We start from the raw sequence: 23,026 nt of genomic DNA, 5'->3' as shown, positions 1-23,026 counted from the left end.
AACTTAGCCCTTATCCTAACCCTAAATCTAGCACAGCAGCCCCTAATCATGATTCTAACCCTAAATATACCTCACCAGATGTAGCCCTAAATCTACCTCAGCAACCCTAACACTGATATTAACCCTAATCTACCTCACCATCCCTAACCCTGATCCCAAACCAAAATCTACCTTCGCAACCCTGATCTTAACCCTAATCTACCTCACCAACCCTAACCCTGATCCGAAACCTAAATCTACCTTAGCAAACCTAATCCTGATCACAAACATACAACTCACTCACCGACCCTAACAATAAAACTACCTCACCAACCCTAAACCGTAATCTACTTCACCAAGCCGAATCCTAACCCTACATTTTCTTCAGAAACCATAGCACTGACTAACCCAAATCTACCTCACTAACCCTTATCTAAAACACAAATCTACATCACCAACCCTGATCCTAACCTCAAATCTACCTCATTAACCCCAATTCTGATCCTAAACCTAAATCCATCTTAAAACCCAATCTTAACTATGAACCTTACTAGAACCAACCAAATCCTTCCCATATAGCTCCTCTATGCAGGGCCACTGGAATTATGTGATTCTGCAAATGCACCGCTATCCGTTTAAATATGGATTTGCCACCCTTGCCAAACCATCCACCACCTTCTGCAGAATTGCATACTTTAATAAAAAAGCTGTTTCTAGTCCTAACAGCTCATAAATTACTAAAACCGACCACGTGTTGCCGCGCAGTGATAGGCCTTAGTCACATGGAGACAAGTTCCCCATTCAGTTCATTTCTGCATTCGGATGTTACACCAATGTTAATGAGGTTACACCTTCGTCCATACAGTGTTAATAACTGTACAAACATACAAAATAGTGAAGTAATAACTTTTCTAAACGTGCTGCATTATTTCCCTTTTTTGCCCCATAATTTAGTTAACCCTGTCACAAAATTGGGTCCAACTCTCTGAAGAATGCCATCAGCCTGCTCAATTATTATCCCTTGGGTTTTTAATTAGAGGCATGTCTTTATTTTAATGGTTTATGTCTCCTTTACTGATAACAAAGAATATAATTCATATTAGCTAAATTTTTTCCCAGGAAAATGTCGTCATCATGGAATTTCGCCCTCAAAGTATCTTCCTGGCAACATAATTCTGCAGATGGTGAAAAGCGAATCATATTGAAAACAAGCATTGGCAAAGCCAAATAGTTGGACTTACTGAGTGATTTACAAAACACGCCCGCTGGTTTTTCCAGTGTTTGTTTGCTGTCAGAGGGAGCCGCCTGGTGGGCTTCTCATCAGCAATGACCCCGCAGCACAGCAGTGAGGGGTAGCTGCCGGCAGTGCCCATAATGTGAGCAATATCAGGGGAGAGGGCGAGGGGCCACCAGGGCTTCTAGGCACACCCGGCAGCAGGGGGTGGGGTTAAAGCGTTGCATGTGTAATGAAAGAGTGCAATGTAGCCGCTAACAAACACTGGTAAACAAAGTGGGTTGCTGAACTGTTCCTTAGGAAAGGGATTGTGTGTATCTGGCGTGACCAGAGGTGTAAATATGACACCTTTGGGCATCCATTTTGTTGGATGTATTTGCCTCACACACCCATATGGGTGTCATGCTTCATCATTAGCGTTGCTCCTCGTCGGGGAGGCGGTGCAATCCCCGACGGGCTCACCTCTGAGAGGGGCTCTTTGGCGGAGATCTTTTCAATACAACTTCCTTATGGTGAAGTGCGGGTGTGCGGGAGATGTAGCGTGTAGCCTAGGAGGTGATTTAAAATGTAGTAGAGGGTACCGGAAATTACTTTATTCTGGGGGTCCCCTACTGCAGTTAAAAATGTGAATCTAATTCGCTAGGTGCCAACCAGTTAGGTATAGTGGCCCTAGATGAGATTAGGAAGGGAATTGGTCAACATGTTTCTCGCATTTGGCTATTGCCTACGATTCATCAGGACCTATGATGGTTAATAACTACATTCATTCAACAACATGCTAGTGTCATGTGTCAAAAACCAATAGTGTATGTGTAGGTTACCTCTGTGGCTTTATCCTATGCCTAAAATAGGGAGATAAGAATACAGGGTTAATAGCATTCGGTAATCCTCAGAACACATACATGGTCAGGGCCAAAATTACACACAGTGTCATGCTAGTGATTGTGAATTTCAACTAGCTCCAGAAAAACGTGACCGTGTTGTAGCAACGTGCAGTGTAACCGTCACAAAAACACTTGATATGTGAAAGGATGCTTATTATTAAAAACAGTAGTGCAAAAACAGCAGCAGTCTCACAGGAGAAGCACCATACTTCTTCTTGGGTAGAGCAATAGAGTTATTGTACTCACTCAATGTGAATAATGACACTACAGACAACAAGCCTGACTCACCTAATAGTCAGGGATTAAATACCACATGAACGATTGGCGGGTTGGTACATCGGAGTGGGACCATCAGGTATGGCTGGGGGAGGAGAAGACGTATTAATCGTCAAACTGCGGTGTAAATAGGGTAGCAAGAGCCCTCTGAAAGTTCGGAAAGAACATGACTTTAAAGGGTTACTGGGATCCCGTTGTAAGTGTCGGGAGTTATCCTTACCTCACACTTCCCGTGTCCACGCGGATTTACCTACCCATCGCTGCCGAGCTCGGATAGATAGCGGTGCTCGGCGGTGGTCGCCATTTCTACACATAAGCGTCAGGAATCCTAGCTTGGCCACGCCCCCTACGTTAGGTCAGGTGGTTCGTCTGGCTATTGTGGCGGCCATAACGGAATGGGTTTGTAAGGGATTAGCGTACGATTAAGCTGGGTGTAGATAGTTGAGATATACGCCTAATAGTATGAAAGTGTGGTCTAACGTTCAGTATTGAACTAAAACCAATGCGTCAGTGGTAAATAAAATTTGCCATGTAGTGTTTGCGAGTTTGGTAAATATTATTTATACTATGTAGAGAGAGCGAGTCGGGAATGGTAGCAAACCCAAAGTACAGATCTCAGTTACTTGTATTCAATTATAGTGTGGAATGTACATAGAGGAGAGTCATAGCAACTAATTATTTGGCAATTTTATAAAGAGTGCCACGGAATGTCCTCATTCAGGCCTCGACTGTCAGAAGATAATCGGTGGACCCACCTTTGTTCTTTACGGAAGAAGGCTTGTTTAGGACAATTAGGGCTGGATTCTAATACAAGCCATTGAAGTGAGTCCGCGGTGTGGTTAGACTCAACATAATGTTTACACATCTTGGTGTGTGTCTTCCTACAGCGAAAGTTACTACGATGTTCAATAATGCGGGTTTTAATAGGACGTGTCGTCATTCCTATGTATTGTAATCCGCATGGGTATGTCATCATGTAGATGCAGTGTGAGGTGTTACAGTTAGTATGTCCCTTGAGTTCCCAATTGAAGGTGTCCGTAAGTTGTATCGTCTTATGTATTGTCGTATAGGCACACACCACACAGGAGCCACATGGATAGTGACCCTTGACAGGAGGTAAGTGCCACAATGTCTGCTGAACCCCCTTCTTTGTTACTTTGGGTCTCCTGCTGATCAGGATGTCTTTAACATTCTGGGATCTTTTGAACGCAAACCTTGGTGTTTCAAAGCTTAGGTTGCCTGTATTTAAAATGTCCCAGTGGCGTTTGATCACACTTTTAATTTTATTTGACACAGGGGTAAAAGTTGTGACACAGGTTATTGGTTGGCTCTCGACCGATACCACCTCCCGTTGTTCAAGTAGAGCCTCTCAAAGGTTATTTCTAGCTCGTTTCTGTGCTTTAGTGACATCGCTCTTGGGATAATCTCTATCCAGTAAATTCCTGGATAGGATTGTCGATTCTTTTTTGTAATCATTTAAATTACTGCAATTTCGCCGGATCCGGAGAAATTGTCCAAAGGAAAGATTGGAACGTAAAACCTTTGGGTGGTTGCTCGTGTAATGGAGCAGGCTGTTACGGTCGGTAGGCTTTCTGTACATAGTTGTGCTTAGTGATCCCGCCTTCAATCTTATTGTCAAATCAAGAAAGGCAATTTCCGTAGGTGATGCAGACATCGTAAAGTGGAGATAAGGGTTGAGAGTGTTCACCCAATTGAAAAAGGCCTCATGTGAGGTCGGGGGTCCTGTCCATAGAATCAGGATATCATCTATAAATCGCCTCCACATTCTGATGTTATCAAGGAAGGGATTGGACTGATGATGTATGTGTCTCTCTTCAAATTCAGCCATGTATAGGCATGCCATTGAAGGAGCAAAAGTACTGCCCATAGATGTACCTTGGGTCTGATGGTAATACTTCCCCTTGAATTCAAAGTAGTTCTCCGTTAATGCTAAAGTGGCACACTCCATAATGAATGCAGGTGGGGTGGTTGAGCTCCAGGTTTCAAGCCCAAGTCTTTCCTCTATTACCTCAAGTGTGGCCCTCTGTGGAATATTTGTGTAGAGGGCCTCTACATCGAGAGTAATTAAGAGATTGATCTGCCCGGTGTCTTGGACAGAGTCCAGTATGCGCAAGACACCAGACGTGTCTTGGATGAACGAAGGGATGCGTCTTACTAGAGGTTGCAAGAAATGATCACAAAATTGTGAAAGTGGTTCTAAGACGGAATCAATCCCCGAGACAATGGGTCGCCCAGGTACAGGTCTGGATTCTTTATGGATCTTGGGAAGAATGTAGAAGTAGGGGACCCTGGGATCTTTTTTCATCAGGAAGTCTGCCTCTTTCTTACTGATCCACTGTTCACATTCTGCACTGTCCACCAGGCCAGTAATTATGGTCTGTAGGCGTGCTGTCGGGTCACAAGGGATTGGTGTGTAGTAGCGTGTATCGCTTAGTTGCCCTGTGCATTCCAGGTCATAGTCCACAGTGTTCATAAGAACTGTAGCGCCACCCTTATCCGCCTGTTTGATGGTAATCAGGGGATCTTCAGCAAGTGATTTAAGAGTATACATCTCATTTTGGGAGATGTTGCAATGGTTTCCCTTTTGATCTAGTGTTTTATTGTCTTTGAGTACAGCCTGTTCATAGGTAAGGACTTCATTCGGAATCATCCCTTTATGGGGTGTAAAAGTTGAAGGATTATGAAGGCCAGAATCTTCCATTCGATCACTTGGCCTCCCCTCAAAAAAGGCTTTCAGTCAAATTTTTCGGAAAAATGATTGAATTTCCCAAGTTTGTTGGAAGAGGTCAGTTTTTGGAGTTGGTACAAATCCCAATCCCTTTTGTAAAACTTGCTCCTCTCTCTCTGTCAAGTGTCGGTCTGATAAGTTCACCACCAGACTCATCTTTGTCCCGACCTGTTCGTATTCCTCGTGTCCATTCCCTGGGGGCGTGTGTCCTCCCACTGTACTTTTTTCTCTGGAGCGTTGCCTCGCTTTCGCCCTCGCCCTCTGCCCCAGCCTCTGCCTAAAAAAGGGGGCCTGTGGAACCTTGGGGGGCATAGTAAGGTGGATATTGTGGGGCATAAGGTGGTTGGAAATGGGGAAATTGTGGATATTGCCACATGGGCGGTCCAAGGGGGTGCCCTTGGGGTGGGAAGTCCTGGTAAACTTGTTGTCCACGTCCCCTGCCTCTTTTGCCCCTTTGTTGCATTTGTGGGGGTCCAGATTCCCCGCTACTCTCAGATCCACTGCTGGATCCCCTTCTGGAGGAAGTAGCACTTGAGTCCGAGTTGTAGTTCGTTCCCGGGGGGACATAACCTTCCTTTAGATAGGGGTATACTTTTTCTTTGGAAAACCTTTTGATATCCTTTTGTAGTTTAATCACTTTCTGGTTCATGAGGTATTCTTTGTGTTCAGCCATTTCCTTATTGAGTTCCGCCAGTTTTGTTTTAAAACCTGGGTTAGGAACCGCTGTTTTTAGTCCATTTTCGGCTGCTTGAATGCGGGTCAGGAGTTCATCTGCTAAGCGTTTAGCAGTGTTAACAATGATGTATGGTATGAATGTATGGTAATTCTAATCCACTCTCGTTTGAGATCTGACAAGGACTGCCATTCCGCTGTATTGCTCCCTGTAGTTCTTTACAATCAGGCCGTAAGACCTGTTCTGTCCCCCATTCTGTGACTCCTTCACCGTATTGGTTAGTCACAACCCACTTCCCTTACTGGGCAGTGTTACTTTTACCTCCTCTTCTGTCCTCCTCGTGAGGACTCCCTTCTCTAGGAACACGACCACACTGAACCCCATATGATGGATGGTCAGGGGTTGAGTTTCGGAGAAGAAGATGCAGCAGCCATTCTGAGAACACCATCACTTCTCGGTATAGATATAGAACCAGCTACAGGGAGCAATACAGCGGAATGGCAGTCCTTGTCAGATCTCAAACGAGAGTGGATTAGAATTACCATACATGGGGCAATGATGGCTGAAATTTTAAAGCCAAAATTGCCCCAAACAGCCTGATTGTAAAGAACTTCCCCAGAATTTTCTGGGAGGATGGACAATTTAAGGTTGATTGGTCGCAGATCTCATGGAAGTGCACCCATGATCTCCTCATCCTCATTGTTAACACTACTAAACGCTTAGCAGATGAACTCCTGACCCGCATTCAAGCAGCCGAAAATGCACTAAAAACAGCGATTCCTAACCCAGGTTTTAAAACGAAACTGGCGGAACTCAATAAGGAAATGGCTGAACACAAAGAATACCTCATGAACCAGAGAGTGATTAAACTACAAAAGGATATCAAAAGGTTTTCCAAAGAAAAAGTATACCCCTATCTAAAGGAAGGTTATGTCCCCTCGGGAACGAACTACAACTCGGACTCAAGTCCTACTTCCTCCAGAAGAGGATCCAGCAGTGGATCTGAGAGTAGCGGGGAATATGGACCCCCACAAATGCAACAAAGGGGCAAAAGAGGCAGGGGACGTGGACAACAAGTTTACCAGGACTTCCCACCCCAAGGGCACCCCCTTGGACCGCCCATGTGGCAATATCCACAATTTCCCCATTTCCAACCACCTTATGCCCCACAATATCCACCTTACTATGCCCCCCAAGGTTCCACACGCCCCCCTTTTTTAGGCAGAGGCTGGGGCAGAGGGCGAGGGCGAAAGCGAGGCAACGCTCCAGAGAAAAAAGTACAGTGGGAGGACACACGCCCCCAGGGAATGGACACGAGGAATACGAACAGGTCGGGACAAAGATTAGTCTAGTGGTGAACTTATCAGACCGACACTTGACAGAGAGAGAGGAGCAAGTTTTACAAAAGGGATTGGGATTTGTACCAACTCCAAAAACTGACCTCTTCCAACAAACTCGGTAAATTCAATCATTTTTCCGAAAAATTTGACTGAAAGCCTTTTTTGAGGGGAGGCCAAGTGATCGAATGGAAGATTCTGGCCTTCATAATCCTTCAACTTTTACACCCCATAATGGGATGATTCCGAATGAAGTCCTTACATATGAACAGGCTGTACTCAAAGACATTTAAACACTAGATCAAAAGGGAAACCATTGCAACATCTCCCAAAATGAGATGTATACTCTTAAATCACTTGCTGAAGATCCCCTGATTACCATCAAACAGGCGGATAAGGGTGGCGCTACAGTTCTTATGAACACTGTGGACTATGACCTGGAATGCACAAGGCAACTAAGCGATACACGCTACTACACACCAATCCCTTGTGACCCAACAGCACGCCTACAGACCATAATTACTGGCCTGGTGGACAGTGCAGAATGTGAACAGTGGATCAGTAAGAAAGAGGCGGACTTCCTGATGAAAAAAGATCCCAGGGTCCCCTACTTCTACATTCTTCCCAAGGTCCATAAAGAATCCAGACCTGTACCTGGGCGACCCATTGTCTCGGGGATTGATTCCGTCTTAGAACCACTTTCACAATTTTGTGATCATTTCTTGCAACCTCTAGTAAGACGCATCCCTTCGTTCATCCAAGACACGTCTGATGTCTTGCGCATACTGGACACTGTCCAAGACACCGGGCAGATCAATCTCTTAATTACTCTCGATGTAGAGGCCCTCTACACAAATATTCCACAGAGGGCCACACTTGAGGTAATAGAGGAAAGACTTGGGCTTGAAACCTGGAGCTCAACCACCCCACCTGCATTCATTATGGAGTGTGCCACTTTAGCATTAACGGAGAACTACTTCGAATTCAAGGGGAAGTATTACCATCAGACCCAAGGTACATCTATGGGCAGTACTTTTGCTCCTTCAGTGGCATGCCTATACATGGCTGAATTTGAAGAGAGACACATACATCATCAGTCCAATCCCTTCCTTGATAACATCAGAATGTGGAGGCGATTTATAGATGATATCCTGATTCTATGGACAGGACCCCCGACCTCACATGAGGCCTTTTTCAATTGGGTGAACACTCTCAACCCTTATCTTCACTTTACGATGTCTGCATCACCTACGGAAATTGCCTTTCTTGATTTGACAATAAGATTGAAGGTGGGATCACTAAGCACAACTTTGTACAGAAAGCCTACTGACCGTAACAGCCTGGTCCATTACACGAGCCACCACCCAAAGGCTTTACGTTCCAATCTTCCCTTTGGACAATTTCTCCGGATCCAGCGAAATTGCAGTAATTTAAATGATTACAAAAAAGAATCGACAATCCTATCCAGGAATTTACTGGATAGAGGTTATCCCAAGAGAGATGTCACTAAAGCACAGAAACGAGCTAGAAATAACCATCGAGAGGCTGTACTTGAACAACGGGAGGTGGTATCGGTCGAGAACCAACCAATAACCTGTGTCACAACTTTTACCCCTGTGTCAAATAAAATCAAAAGTGTGATCAAACGCCACTGGGACATTTTAAATACAGGCAACCTAAGCTTTGAACAACCAATGTTTGCGTTCAAAAGATCCCAGAATGTTACAGACATCCTGATCAGCACGAGACCCAAAGTAACAAAGAAGGGGGTTCAGCAGACATTGTGGCACTTACCTCCTGTCAAGGGTCACTATCCATGTGGCTCCTGTGTGGTGTGTGCCTATACGACAATACATAAGACGATACAACTTACTGACACCTTCAATTGGGAACTCAGGGGACATACTAACTGTAACACCTCACACTGCATCTACATGCTGACATGCCCATGCGGATTACAATACATAGGAATGACGGCACGTCCTATTAAAACCCGCATTATTGAACATCGCAGTAACTTTCGCTGTAGGAAGACACACACCAAGATGTGTAAACATTATGTTGAGTCTAACCACACCGCAGACTCACTTCAATGGCTTGTATTAGAATCTAGCCCTAATTGTCCTAAACAAGCCTTGTTCCGTAAAGAACAAAGGTGGGTCCACCGATTATCTTCTGACAGTCGAGGCCTGAATGAGGACATTCCGTGGCACTCTTTATAAAATTGCCAAATAATTAGTTGCTATGACTCTCCTCTATGTACATTCCACACTATAATTGAATACAAGTAACTGAGATCTGTACTTTGGGTTTGCTACCATTCCCGACTCGCTCTCTCTACATAGTATAAATAATATTTACCAAACTCGCAAACACTACATGGCAAATTTTATTTACCACTGACGCATTGGTTTTATTTCAATACTGAACGTTAGACCACACTTTCATACTATTAGGCGTATATCTCAACTATCTACACCCAGCTTAACCTTACGCTAATCCCTTACAAACCCATTCCGTTATGGCCGCCACAATAGCCAGGCGAACCACCTGACCTAACGTAGGGGGCGTGGTCAAGCTAGGATTCCTGACGCTTACGTGTAGAAATGGCGACCGCCGCCGAGCACCGCTATCTATCCGAGCTCGGCGGCGATGGGTAGGTGAATCCGCGTGGACACGAGAAGTGTGAGATAAGGATAACTCCCGACACTTACAACGGGATCCCAGTAACCCTTTAAAGTCATGTTGTTTCCGAACTTTCAGAGGGCTCTTGCTACCCTATTTACACCGCAGTTTGACGATTAATACGTCTTCTCCTCCCCCAGCCATACCTGATGGTCCCACTCCGATGTACCAACCCGCCGATCGTTCATGTGGTATTTAATCCCTGACTATTAGGTGAGTCAGGCTTGTTGTCTGTAGTGTCATTATTCACATTGAGTGAGTACAATAACTCTATTGCTCTACCCAAGAAGAAGTATGGTGCTTCTCCTGTGAGACTGCTGCTGTTTTTACACTTCTGTTTTTAATAATAAGCACCCTTTCACATATCAAGTGTTTTTGTGACGGTTACACTGCACGTTGCTACAACACGGTCACGTTTTTCTGGAGCTAGTTGAAATTTACAATCACTAGCATGACACTGTGTGTAATTTTGGCCCTGACCATGTATGTGTTCTGAGGATTACCTAATGCTATTAACCCTGTATTCTTATCTTCCTATTTTAGGCATAGGATAAAGCCACAGAGGTAACCTACACATACACTATTGGTTTTTGACACATGACACTAGCATGTTGTTGAATGAATGTAGTTATTAACCATCATAGGTCCTGATGAATCGCAGGCAATAGCCAAATGCGAGAAACATGTTTACCAATTCCCTTCCTAATCTCATCTAGGGCCACTATACCTAACTGGTTGGCACCTAGCGAATTAGATTCACGTTTTTAACTGCAGTAGGGGACCCCCAGAATAAAGTAATTTCCGGTACCCTCTACTACATTTTAAATCACCTCCTAGGCTACACGCTACATCTCCCGCACACCCGCACTTCACCATAAGGCAGTTGGATTGAAAAGATCTCCGCCAAAGAGCCCCTCTCAGAGGTGAGCCCGTCGGGGATTGCACCGCCTCCCCGACGAGGAGCAACGCCAATGATGAAGCATGACACCCATATGGGTGTGTGAGGCAAATACATCCAACAAAATGGATGTCCGAAGGTGTCATATTTACACCTCTGGTCACGCCAGATACACACAATCCCTTTCCTAAGGAACAGTTCAGCAACCCACTTTGTTTACCTATGCTTGTCAAGGGCACGAGCTGATACTGGACCTTCCACTCTTCGAAGTGGTAAATAGTGCCCGACTGATCAATTGATCACCCCCCCTTCTTTGATAATTATTATCTCTAAAAAACACTCACACATCAGACGTTTCACCACACTCGATGGTGGGCAAACAACAGCAGACGCCGAGGAAAGACACAGGTGCCGTTAAAATGACAGTCTACTTTCTAAAGTGCTACCACAGGATGGCTTTGCAGCACTTTGCCAAGTAAACACCAACACTTTCTAAGTAGAGAGTTCACGCGGCGTTGCTTTGGACATCAACACAACTGGGACCATTTGATGTGGATTTATCGTCCTTCGCTTGTTTTTTTTTAACAATTCTGTAACATGCACAAGCTGTACAAGGAAAGATTTATAATAAAAAACTGGAATGATCCTATACAAGACAGCCATGCCAGGAAACACGGTGTGCGACGCTGCCATCGGCTATGCCCCAGAATACCTAGAGCCGCTTAAACTGTGTGACCTTGGGCAAATCACTATAGCCAAAACGATGTGTCCTGATATTTGTCAGTGTTTCCAGACAGAGTAAATGTAGGAAGCAGGTGGTAGTTTAAACAAGCGCGGACCGTCATGGGACGTAAACGGCTCTTTACAGGGCGGACAGAAGATGTGCACTCAGGGACTGCCTTTACAGGCGGCAAAAAAAAAAATCACCAGAGTATCACTCCGCCAGTAAAGCATCCAATCCCCGCGTGCACATCTTTTGTCTCTTTGTCTCCCTGTGAGCACATTGGAATCGTATCGATTCCAAAAGGTCTCTGCTGGCATAGCAGCACATGCGCTGCTTTCGCCAGGCCGAGACCTAAAAATACCTTCTCTCCAATGCAGCGATGATGTCAGGAGGCGGCTTGGAGGGCTCATCACGCACCATCCATGCAGCACGCACTGGGGGCGTGGCAAAGATGGCAATCAGAGTGGACACTCAGTAATTAGCTCTGCCCCAGCCCAGGCCATATAATCCTGAACAAGCCGATTATATGCAAGATAGTGTGTGACCTGCCACTGTGGGGCAAACCGCTGCTCGGCGGGGACGATCAGATCAGCTGGGGACTGTTGCCAGCGTCTCTGGAGATGACTGCGGGCGAGTTTGCCGAGGCCCGTTCTCCAAGCTGGGACTGCGTAGATGTGGTGACACAGTGGAAGCGGGCCGTAAGATCGCTGAAAAATAGAGGCTCTCAGCAGGCACCCTGTGAAGATGGCAGGCCCCAAGCATCAGTGCAGAAGGCGCAGGAGATCAACACCCAGCACCCAGACCCTCGGTGCAGCAACCCAACTCGTCACAAATGGCACAAGAACATCAAGAAGTATTGCAGGCAGTGGCAGAGGTTATGTCGACACCCCTGAAGGAAAGTGGGACGGCCGTATCCACATTTAACGAAACAGGAGGTTTGGACTCAGGGGCGTCAACGGTAAGTGACATGCAACTACAGGTTCACGCCAGGCTCTCTGGACGAAATTATGTGAAACAGTCCTGGGAGAAAAGTACAGATAAGTGAGGCCCTAGGGGAAGTGATTGAGGGTGGACTTGGGAAATGGGTGCACTGACGAGGTCAATCGTTGAGTGTGGATGGAAGCCGCTCTGTTTGAGGAACGAAAAGAGTTACAGGGGAGGGCCATGGCTCTGATATTTAATTGGGAACATACAATGGATTATTGAGGAGCTAGATAAAATTGAAACCGCTGCGGAATTACAAAATTTAGCCTGGACAGGGCTGAATGGCCCAAGCGGATACTCTGAGACACACCCACAGCTAGATCAACTCCTCCATGTGCACAGCAAGAGTTATCTATTTTTCTTACTTTTTATTTCTGTTACGGGTTTGGGCGGCAAGCCGTTGCAACACTGCCCGAGGGAGGGGGAGTTAGTTGTTCATGAAGTTTAGTGATTTTCCTGTGGTGCTAATGTCAGTATGTCATAGAAGAAGGGGGTGTGGGGGGGAATAACAATAAAGTGCAGCAATAGGGTTGGGAATCTAACAATATGAGTTCCGTAGGAGTTCAAGATGATGTACTGAAATGTCCGTGGCCTGGGATCCCCCCATTAAACACCATACAATACATAGCTACATTACTAGAAGGGGGGTACATATTGTCATGATGCAGGTAACTCACCTGACAGCAGCAGAGGGGATTAAACTATGGTGGAAATGGTGGGGACAACTTCATGCAACTTCTTATTTAGGTTTTTCTAGGGGGCGCTAATATGGATCTGAGCCAGCACTCCATTCACAATGGAAAACACAGTGGTGGACCCAGAGGGCTGATTTGTGCTGGTACGGGGTGGGCCGCTAGGGAGGGAAATTGTCCTGGGTAGCGTTTATTCCCCAAACCACGACCAACTTGTATTCTTAGAGAGACTGTCCGCATCCCTATCTTCCGTACATGGGATTGATGTGTTATTGGGTGGAGACTTTAACTGTGTTGTGGACATTGGCCTGGACCGTACAACCCCCAAGTATGTGGTACAGTGGTCAATAAACTAGCGCAGGGGTTCAAGAATTGGTTAACACAGTGGAAATTTGATGACATCTGGAAAATACAGCACAGACAGACATGGGACTATTCGTATTATTCATATCTTTATAGCCTGCATACCCGATTGGACTTGCTTATTTGCTCAGATAAACTGCTGTCACAGGCAGCACACACGGAATACCTAGGGCTCAACTTTTCTGATCACAGCCCCCTCTTCTTCTGTTTTCGAACATTACTGTTACCGTCTCGATCTTTATGACCCCTTTGGTGGCACTGGTGGAGTCCTTTGGGGCCAAGATCGTTTCTTACGCTGATGACACCCAGCTCCTCTTCATGTGTAGGAAAGGTGAGGATTTTGATGGAGAGAGCATTCGGGAATGTCTCGGGCTGTTTTTAATTGGTTTCAGCAGAACAGCCTTAAATGTAACTCTGACAAGTCGGAGGTGCTGTTCTTTGGCTGTACCACAGACCCTGACTGGCAGGCATGGTGGCCGATTGATATGTTCCCCCCAGCACGGGCATCCCAGCTGGCAAAAAATCTGGGAGTCAAGATCGATAATGGTCTGACGCTGAGATCTCAGATCCTCGGTCTTATGGGCACATGTTTCGGCATTCTCAAAATGCTCCGGAAGTTTCTCCCTCTGCTCACAGAAGAGCACAGGAAGATTACGGTGCAAGCCTTGATTGGCTCCAGATTGGACTACGCCAACGTCCTTTATCTGGGTCTCCCGGATTATCTTGTACAGCGGCTGCAGGTCATGCAGAATTCTGCTGCACGCGGCCATCTTTGGCCTCCGCAGGTGAGCCAGAGTGTCCAGCCTTCTGCAGTCGCTCCATTGGCTGCCTATCCGGAAGCGGATAGTTTTTAAGGCGCTGACCCTGGCTCATAAAGCGCTCTTTTGGTCGGAAGCAAAATATCTTCAGCGTAGGCTTGTTTTTTATCGCCCGGCCCGATCTTTGTGATCTGAATCTTTGTCTCTTGCGGCGGTTCCCCGAGTAAAGAGGGGCCGTATTGGGGGGCTCTCCTTTAGTCTGAGGGCACCACAGCTCTGGAACACTCTGCCACTGGCCTTACGCAGTACTTCTAATCTGCTGTCTTTCAAAAAGGGCCTTAAAACCTGGCTTTTTACCCTTTAGTATATGTCACTCTGCTGTTAATAAATGTCTTCATCTGTTATGTTTTTCTTTTTTATGAGCTGCCAATATAAAGCGCCGGGACACTCCATCGGAGTAGCCGTGCGCTATAGAAATTAAATTTAACATAACATAACATAACATACTGAAACCCCTGTTGACACCCACGTGGCACCTCAGTCTTGTTTTATTAACAGATGGCCCCATTAGGTAACCCCTGGAGGGAAAGGTAATGGACTACTTCCAACACAATCAAGGCTCAACTGACTCTAGAGCTACAGAATGGGAGGCTTTCAAGGTAGTGATACAGGGACATTGCTTAGGCACAACAGTGGGATTGAAGAGAGACATCTAGAGGGAGGTAGCCCAGCCGGAGTCCCTCCTGTATGAACAGGGATGTAAGCTGTCGAAAGACACAGGCACACATGAACAGCTAGAAAACACTAAACAGGAATATAATGTGGTGCTCAAATGGTTACGAACACTAGCCATACGCAAGTACCACACCTAGATACATGAAGATGATGGTAAAGCATGTAGACTATTGGTGTATTTAGTACAAACAGAGAATAGGGGAGCGCCAATAACACAAATTGCAAAAGAAGACAAGGAAATGCTATACCTCCCTAACAATATAAATTATGAGTTTCGTGCATACTATAGGCCCTACCTATGTCAGTGGATTTGGAAAAAGCCTTTGACTCTGTCAGATGGGATTTTCTCTGTGCTACAATGACCAAAATGGGATTAGGAGACAGATGGGTAAAATGAGACAAAATACTGTACTCCCACCCCACGGCACAGGGTAGAACCAGGAGGGTGATATCAGGAACCTATATAATTTCAGGGCACCAGACAGGGTGTTGAACCACTTGCAGAGTTGTTTAGGCAAATAGAAAGACTGTATGAAATGCTACTGGGGGATTGAGAACAACTCATCTCGCTATATGCAGATGATATAGTATTATACCTGAGACAAGTGAGGGGAGGTGTTGTACAGGCGCTGGACCTCCTGGACAGATATGCTACATTAGCAGGCCTAAAATTAGACAAAACAAAAATGTATGTTTTTCCGGTGATAGAGGGGACAGCATGCCCAGCTGACCTTCATTTGGGCTTGAATTGGACACCCGATCTTTTAAATACTTAGGGATCCAAGTATTCCATGATTTAGTAGACTTGAAAGAAGGTAATTTAAAACCAGTGTTGCGAATCTTTGGGACAACGATTCTTTTACAGCGCTCACTAAAACTCCTTATGATGGCTAGAGTTGCGCTGAGCAAAATTATCATCATCCCAAGATGGCTATACTATTTTGTAAACTTACCGGTGCCAATCCCACCATTGTGGTTTGTGGGATTAAACAAAATGGTCCGTGATCTGATATGGGACGGGGGAAGAATTAGGGTCTCCTTGGCCACCTTGTAGCGAATCCCAAAGGAGAGAGGCCTGGGGGGCCCTGATTTTGAATTGTACTACCTGGCGGCTCAGCTGCAATGGTTAGCTCAATGGATGGATGGACAAGACCTTGACCATCTGACTGTCACGAGCCACACAATCGCCCAGAGGCAACTCACAGCTAAGCTCAAATACCCAGCCACAGAGGTTCCTCTTCCGAGAGTGCTCCTACAATGAGCGTTCTACTGTTGGAGAAGGTGCCAAAGACGCACAGCCGGTAAGCCCCTTTATGCTCCATGCTTGCCCTTGGTTGGGATACAACGTGGGGCGCCACCCATTCCTTTCCCAGAGACACAACTGAATAGCTGGACAGAGGCTTAAGTCAGGACAGAGGGGAGCTTGTACCTAAACAGTGAACTACTCCCTCTTGAGGAATTTCCAGCCCAGAATGATCTGCCAAATGGTCAATTTCTTAATTACCACTCAGTGGTGAAAGCATTTAGAGAGTTGTGGGGAAATGCCCAAAGGGATCAACAAACACATCACATGTTACATGTCCTGATTACATTGGGATCCGCAAGACACCTAGTAAAAGGGCACTACAGAGCTCTGATAGGGATGGTAAGAACACCTTCAGAGCGGGTCGGAACTAAGTGGAATGAGGCAATGGGGAGAGATCTAGAAGATAAAGAATGGATACTGAGAGCGCAGGGAAAATATGTAGAAACACTGCACTGAAACTTATTTAATGGAATTATATACACATGGTCTACCTCACTCTCCACCAGCTGAATGTAATGTACAGAGGAGGGATGTGGGAATGTCCCAGACGTGGACAACAAGATGTGGGTTTTATACATGTGATCTGGGAAAGTAAGACATTACGAGAATATTGGGATGCAGTACTAACCCAAAATAATGTGACACTGGCCAGGAATCTGCCAAGCACAGTGGGGGTATGTCTCCTGGGACTATTCCCCAGACCAAAGGCTAAAAAAGTGGACTCAAGGTTTATAGACATGGAACAGGTTTTAGCAAGTAGATGGGTGGCTATGGCCTGGAAGGTCATGAGAGGCCCTGCGGTGGCACTGTGGGAGCAGGATGTAGATTGCTGGGCAAGGACAGAGGAAAGGGCCATACAACTGGAAGAGCAAAGATGTCTTCGTAGATGCCCCATCGCAGACTTATGGACTGAGATAATGAGGGCTTGGTATTCTAGAGCACTGAACTGTCAATGAGAGGAGGTGAATATAGAGGGGAATGTAGAACAATATAATGACTCAACCACGTAGATATAAAGAAACATAGAAAGTGGTGGACCGCCCACGGAAATGGTGTATTAGCCCTCAGGGTACGCACCTCCCCCGACACACCAAATAAACCCTCCTCTATTGATCATAAAAATGGGCCAAAGCACTACAGTGCAGCACACAGTTAGTCCGTTTCCCAGTTACAGGGATAAGTTGTTTTTGATAGCAGACAGGTGATCTTTAGCGGAAATACAGATAGAGGTTAGCTGCCCTGAGTACACAATATGGCTACACAGATCAATGGGAACAGTTTCCACAGTAAAGAGAAAACCAGGAGGAGATCAGACAACAGAGCTGAATGTTGATGGAAAGTGCGGGGTCCTAAATGTTTAACATGCACACAGAAGTTCCGAACCTAAGAATTTGTTCAAAGATATATCCTGGTTGAATAATAAAGTATACGGAATGCCATATACCTGATTGTGTGTCTGTAAATATATAAATGCTAATAAAAACATATTTAAAAGAAATCCATGCAGCACACACCCTCTCCTTGCAGCCCAAGTCTGGAAGAGATTCTGGTCTCCGTGAAACCCCTGAGCATGCATGTTTTCCCAACAACAAAGTGGCACTGAAGTAAATGCTTGCTTGTCCCCCAGGGAGACCGTAGAGTGCGGGCTGATACAGGAGCATCCCTGCTTGTACCCTGGGGGCCCTGTAAAGTGCATGTTCCATCGGAGTGAAGGAATGTACAAGACATGCTACAATCAGTCTCCAGAGGCAGAGGGAGCAGCTATAGGGCGCTGTGCTGAGCAAATAACAGTCGCAAGAAGATGAAACATGAAAGCGGGCACCCTGGCAAGAATTATAGGCCAGTTTTCACTCGTTCTTGAAATGGAAAAGCAGGGGGAACAGCTGCATGTAAGAAGAGCCTTCTCATGCCACCGCAGAAACAGAAGAAACATTTGCAGAAGAAAATAATAGTTTGCCAAATTAAACAGGAGGGGAGGAGCACATGTAATAGGGTCAGTAGCCATGGGAGGGAACCAAACACCAAAAGGAGGGAAAAATAAGGACGATGCACCAATGAAAAGCCAGGTTTTCAGAGGGGCATAGAAAAGAACAAATGAGCAACAGTGGATGTGCTCACACTTCACAGAGTAGATACAGCATGTCTCGAAGAGACAGTGCATGCGCTGCCTAGGCGAGACCTAAACAGGAAAGAAAGTAACTAAATAAAAGGAAACGGATGGAAACAAATTAATCACAAAATATATAAACAAACAATGTGAAAAGTGTTGTAAGGGAGATCTGCAACGCAAAGGAATCAGGCCCTGAAAAGAGGGTCAGAGAACTTGAGATGGGGAAGAAATGTAACTAATGAAAGTATTAAAAAAAGGATAGCATAAAATAAACATCCTGTTTATTTTCGAGGTTAGAATGTAAGTAAGATACTATATTAGATTAATGTATGGGGGGGGTTTGTAATGATTTTAATTAATCAAACAATAAACTTATACTGATTAATGTATCTATTGCAGACTTCTGTGTGTAATCACAGATAAATGGGTTCAATTCGTTCGAAATAGTTTTGTGGGATAATATGTTGACTGCAGAAATCTTTGTGCAGCCTGCAGGTTCTAAAACCATTCGGAAACTGTGGGGAAATGCACAGACTGCAGAAATGGGAGCATCATCCCAGTCACTGATTTTAATTCAAGTGAGAAAGTTATATGTGGGTGACATATTGGACACAGGTCTGATCCCTGGGTTAATGCACCTGCTACAGTGATCCATGGGTAATTCAATTACATAGGTTCCAATTCTAGTGAGATATCTTCCTTAGTGCAATGCATTAAGTGTGGCCACAAAATGAACAGAATCTTGTAATTTAAAAGACAAAACTTAAAAAACAGAAACAAATTAGAACGTTTAGTCCTAAAAGACCTGATGTTGTGCCTAACCCCAGCTCAAATTCTGACGGCCCTAATTCCCACCTGCCTCTATACCCTGACCAAAGCCAAGGCTGTCTGTTGATCTCGCCAACAGGGCCTTGTGTCTTAAATCTGCAGCTGCAATCAGGGAACCGATTCAGGGCAGAAAGTCCTTTTGAAGGTCAACAGTGAAATAGCACATGTGGGCAAAATAACTATTGTAAACTCATATGTGTAATCAGCAGATCCCTGGTTCTATTTCTTCTGGAATAGCTCAGCAGTATAATATGCAGGTGACGTTCCTATTGTACCTACAGGACATAGGTTCAAAAACTAAATGCACTGACTTCAGAGACTTTTGTATCTTGCTGTTCGTAGATTCTAATCCCAGTAAGGATGTTCACAGGGTACTGCCCCTACTACAGAGCTTTGTGCAGAGGTATACGTCACAATCACTGTGCTATAGTTCAGTGGGTTAATGCACCTACCTAACATTTCTGTGTGTAACCTGTACATCACAACCCCTAATGCACTCATGCTGGAGCCAGGGTCCCCTCTTACTCTGGCCACCCTTTTCCCTGCCCCACAAACACACCCTGTCAATATCCAAGACTGTGTGTTGATCATGCCAAGGGGACCCTTTGCCTGAAATCTGCATTTGCATTCACGAAACAGATTGAGAGAGTGCACTTCCTCCTGAAGGCCAAAAGTGTTTAAGGAAGAACAGCATTTGCAAAGCTAATGTTATCTGTCCTAGTATGCTTTGATTCACAGACTGGACAGCAGGCCGTATTTATATCCCAGTCATAACAAGCATCTACAGTCTACAAATAATGTCCCACTTGCTATTCATAGAACAAGAAATGTCCTTGCTTGAATTCGGCTTCCTTCCAAGTCAACCCCAAAAGCTAAACAAATATTTATATTAGCACATAAAAGTAGAAGCATGAAAAACAAGGAAATGTGTTTCCTTTCCAAAGGTAAAGTCCTCTAGTCACAAACCGCAGTGATCTGTATCCAGCTTTTCAGAAGCAACTGCATGCGATCATATTTTCAAAATACCGTTGTATATTGTTTATTGTTGGTTTTCGCAATTAATCACTTTAAATTATGCATAGCTCACATGGAAATAGACTCCTACAGATTTAAAATGTAGAAGAGTATACGGTTGTTACATAATAATAACGCGATACCGGTCTAATTCCTCATATGTTTTTTCTAAGCGCTGTAAATAACAGGTGTTACTAGGCCAAATTCAACCGACAACGGAAGGATGAAATGGTGAGACGGCCTTACTCTTTCCTGAACATGATCCACACTGATGACTACGTGAAATTACAAATTATTGATTGATACACATTCTCTTTGTGGTAAATTTCGATGATCTAGTTTTCAAGAGAATGTGTTCAGTTGCAGTTTAATTATAGCCAGTCTTTGTCGGAATGCGCACTTAAAACTATGTCAAACATACAAAAGGCGAGGGGAGGAATACTTGCAATAAGATTAACCAGTGGCAATCCCTCGTGGTAGCATTCCAGTCATTGTTATTTTGCTCACCATGTCACCTCAGATTAGACTCATCCAAATGCAAATTGTAGCGTATTCCCCAACCTAGGGGCATGCAAATGAGCACATCATACACGTAGCTCTGTAACAGATATCGTTAGTCCTCAGCATGCAACCGCACACTGCACGCAGTGAGTCATAACTTTTTATAACCCCACCATCGCACCTCCAAGCAGGTCAAGTACTTCCTGTTTTAAGCCCGCCCAGAACTGCAAGGGTTCTAGTGCACATAATCTCAATACACTACATCTCCCCCTTTGTTGAATTCAAAGTACAAAGAACATTAACATCATATTTCCTCAATTAATCTTTGAAGCACGTGCGCTGGTCGGCCAGAACGGGTGGAATGAGGTCGTTGAGATGTACCTTGATTCTGTACCGATGACAGTATCTCAGATGTTTAATCTTAATATTCAGGCGGTGTCGCCACGCCCGTGATCTCAGGAGCTGACAAATACTGAGGCAGATGTTTAAAGTGTGATGACTCCTATGTGATTAACTTTCCAGGACAATGTTTTGTCGCCATATGTCCTTTGCACATTACGACTCTCAAAGGATTGACAGCAAATGGAGCGTCCGTTTCTGTTTGACCAATACCCAGGCCCTTTTGTCAAGACTGATTCCTGGGCGCGCCGGTGCTGATTGGGATATGTCTTTGATAGAGTGGAACATTTTAGACAATATTAACCTCACACAGATGTTGAAATATATATTGACAATAAAATAGAGAATGCTAAACAAAAACAAACCGTAGGAAAATGTACATTTTTTAAACATGTAAAAAACAAACGTGCAGCTTATTAGTCGGTAGAAAGCTCCCATTTTCATTCAGGCACATGCATCAAAGGATTTTGCGATCGGAAACGGTGCGAATCGCAAAAATCGGCCGTTTGCGATCGCAAAATCTGCTTTTGGAATGCATGAAGGGTGAAAGCCCTCGCAATTTGAGAATTCGCAAATATTTGAGAATTCCCAAATTGCGATTGCATTTAAGGAATCGCTTTTTGCGATTCCTCAAATGCAATGCATGAAACTTAAAAAAATTGCGATTTCGCAATTAGAGGGAGCAAATTACCATGAGGTTGAACCTCATGGTAATTTGCGAAAACTTTGAAAAATGCACTTTTGTGCATTTTTCAAAGTTTCATGTTGTGCACACACATGCCCTAAGGACATGTGTGTGCACAACATATGTGCACAGATTGATTTCAGGGGTGCAACAGGGTGTCCTTTGAACACCCCTGCACCCTTGAAATCGCATTCTCAATTTGCGATTCGCTAATTGCTAATCGCAAATTGAGAATGTCTTCCCATTCATTCCTATGGGCCTCTAGGCCCATAGGAATGAATGGGGAGGTATTCCAATTAAGCAATATTAAGAAATCGCAATTTATTTAGCGATTTCTTGATGCATTGCATTTTGCAATTCCGTAATTGCGATTCCTTATTTTTCGCAATTAAGGAATCGCAAAAAGCAATATTGATGCATGTACCTGATTGTTCTTACCTGATAAAGCCTATTTTTTCCTTCTCTTTCCCTTTAATAAAATAATGCCTTTTAGTGCTGCTGATTTATTCTATCATATAGCTGTAATATGAGTCATAGTCAGAAATTGTGCTGGTTCAAGAAAATGTATTTCTTTTTTTCCTCACACCATATGATTACATCATATTAAATCATGTCATATGCTATGTGTTATGAATAAAATGTTTAGTAGAATTAAGGCTTGTTGAAGAAAATGTTTCTCATGATCTAACCAGGACATGCTAGATATTAATGTTTCATTTCATAGAGCAGTCTATTGTTACATAATGGGACACTGAACAGCTAACAGAGTAGGTTTGCACAGGTTCTCATGAGAACCTTCCTAGATGTATCTCTTTGTAATAAGCTGTGGCGGCATTCAAATAAAATCATGTCAAAATGGACATTTATCGTGGGAACTGAGAGGAGAGTCGACAGAAGATCATTCTTCATTGGCTTGAAATGACTTAAGCACCTGTTTTTGCAACATATGTTTTGTGCTTTCTACACAGTACATGTTCCTAGTTAGGGAGTTAAGGCATTCAGGGCATTCTAAGCACACCTACCCTGCCATGCTCCTAAGCACTTTGTTGTGCTAGCCCAAATTACTGTTAGCAACTGCTAACAGTGATTTTCTTTTTTCCTTACCTTTCTTGAGTAGGCTTCCTTTCTTTATGCCCAATAATAGCTACTACTGTCATTAATTTCCTTCTAACTTGGATTGACGGTTGCTACTGCAACTGTCGTGGAACTCAG

The sequence above is a fragment of the Lissotriton vulgaris genome, chromosome 4_1 (genome assembly GCF_964263255.1).
Source record: "Lissotriton vulgaris chromosome 4_1, aLisVul1.2, whole genome shotgun sequence".
NCBI classification, from domain to species: Eukaryota; Metazoa; Chordata; class Amphibia; order Caudata; family Salamandridae; genus Lissotriton; species Lissotriton vulgaris.
Note: the sequence above shows the minus strand (reverse complement) of the source record.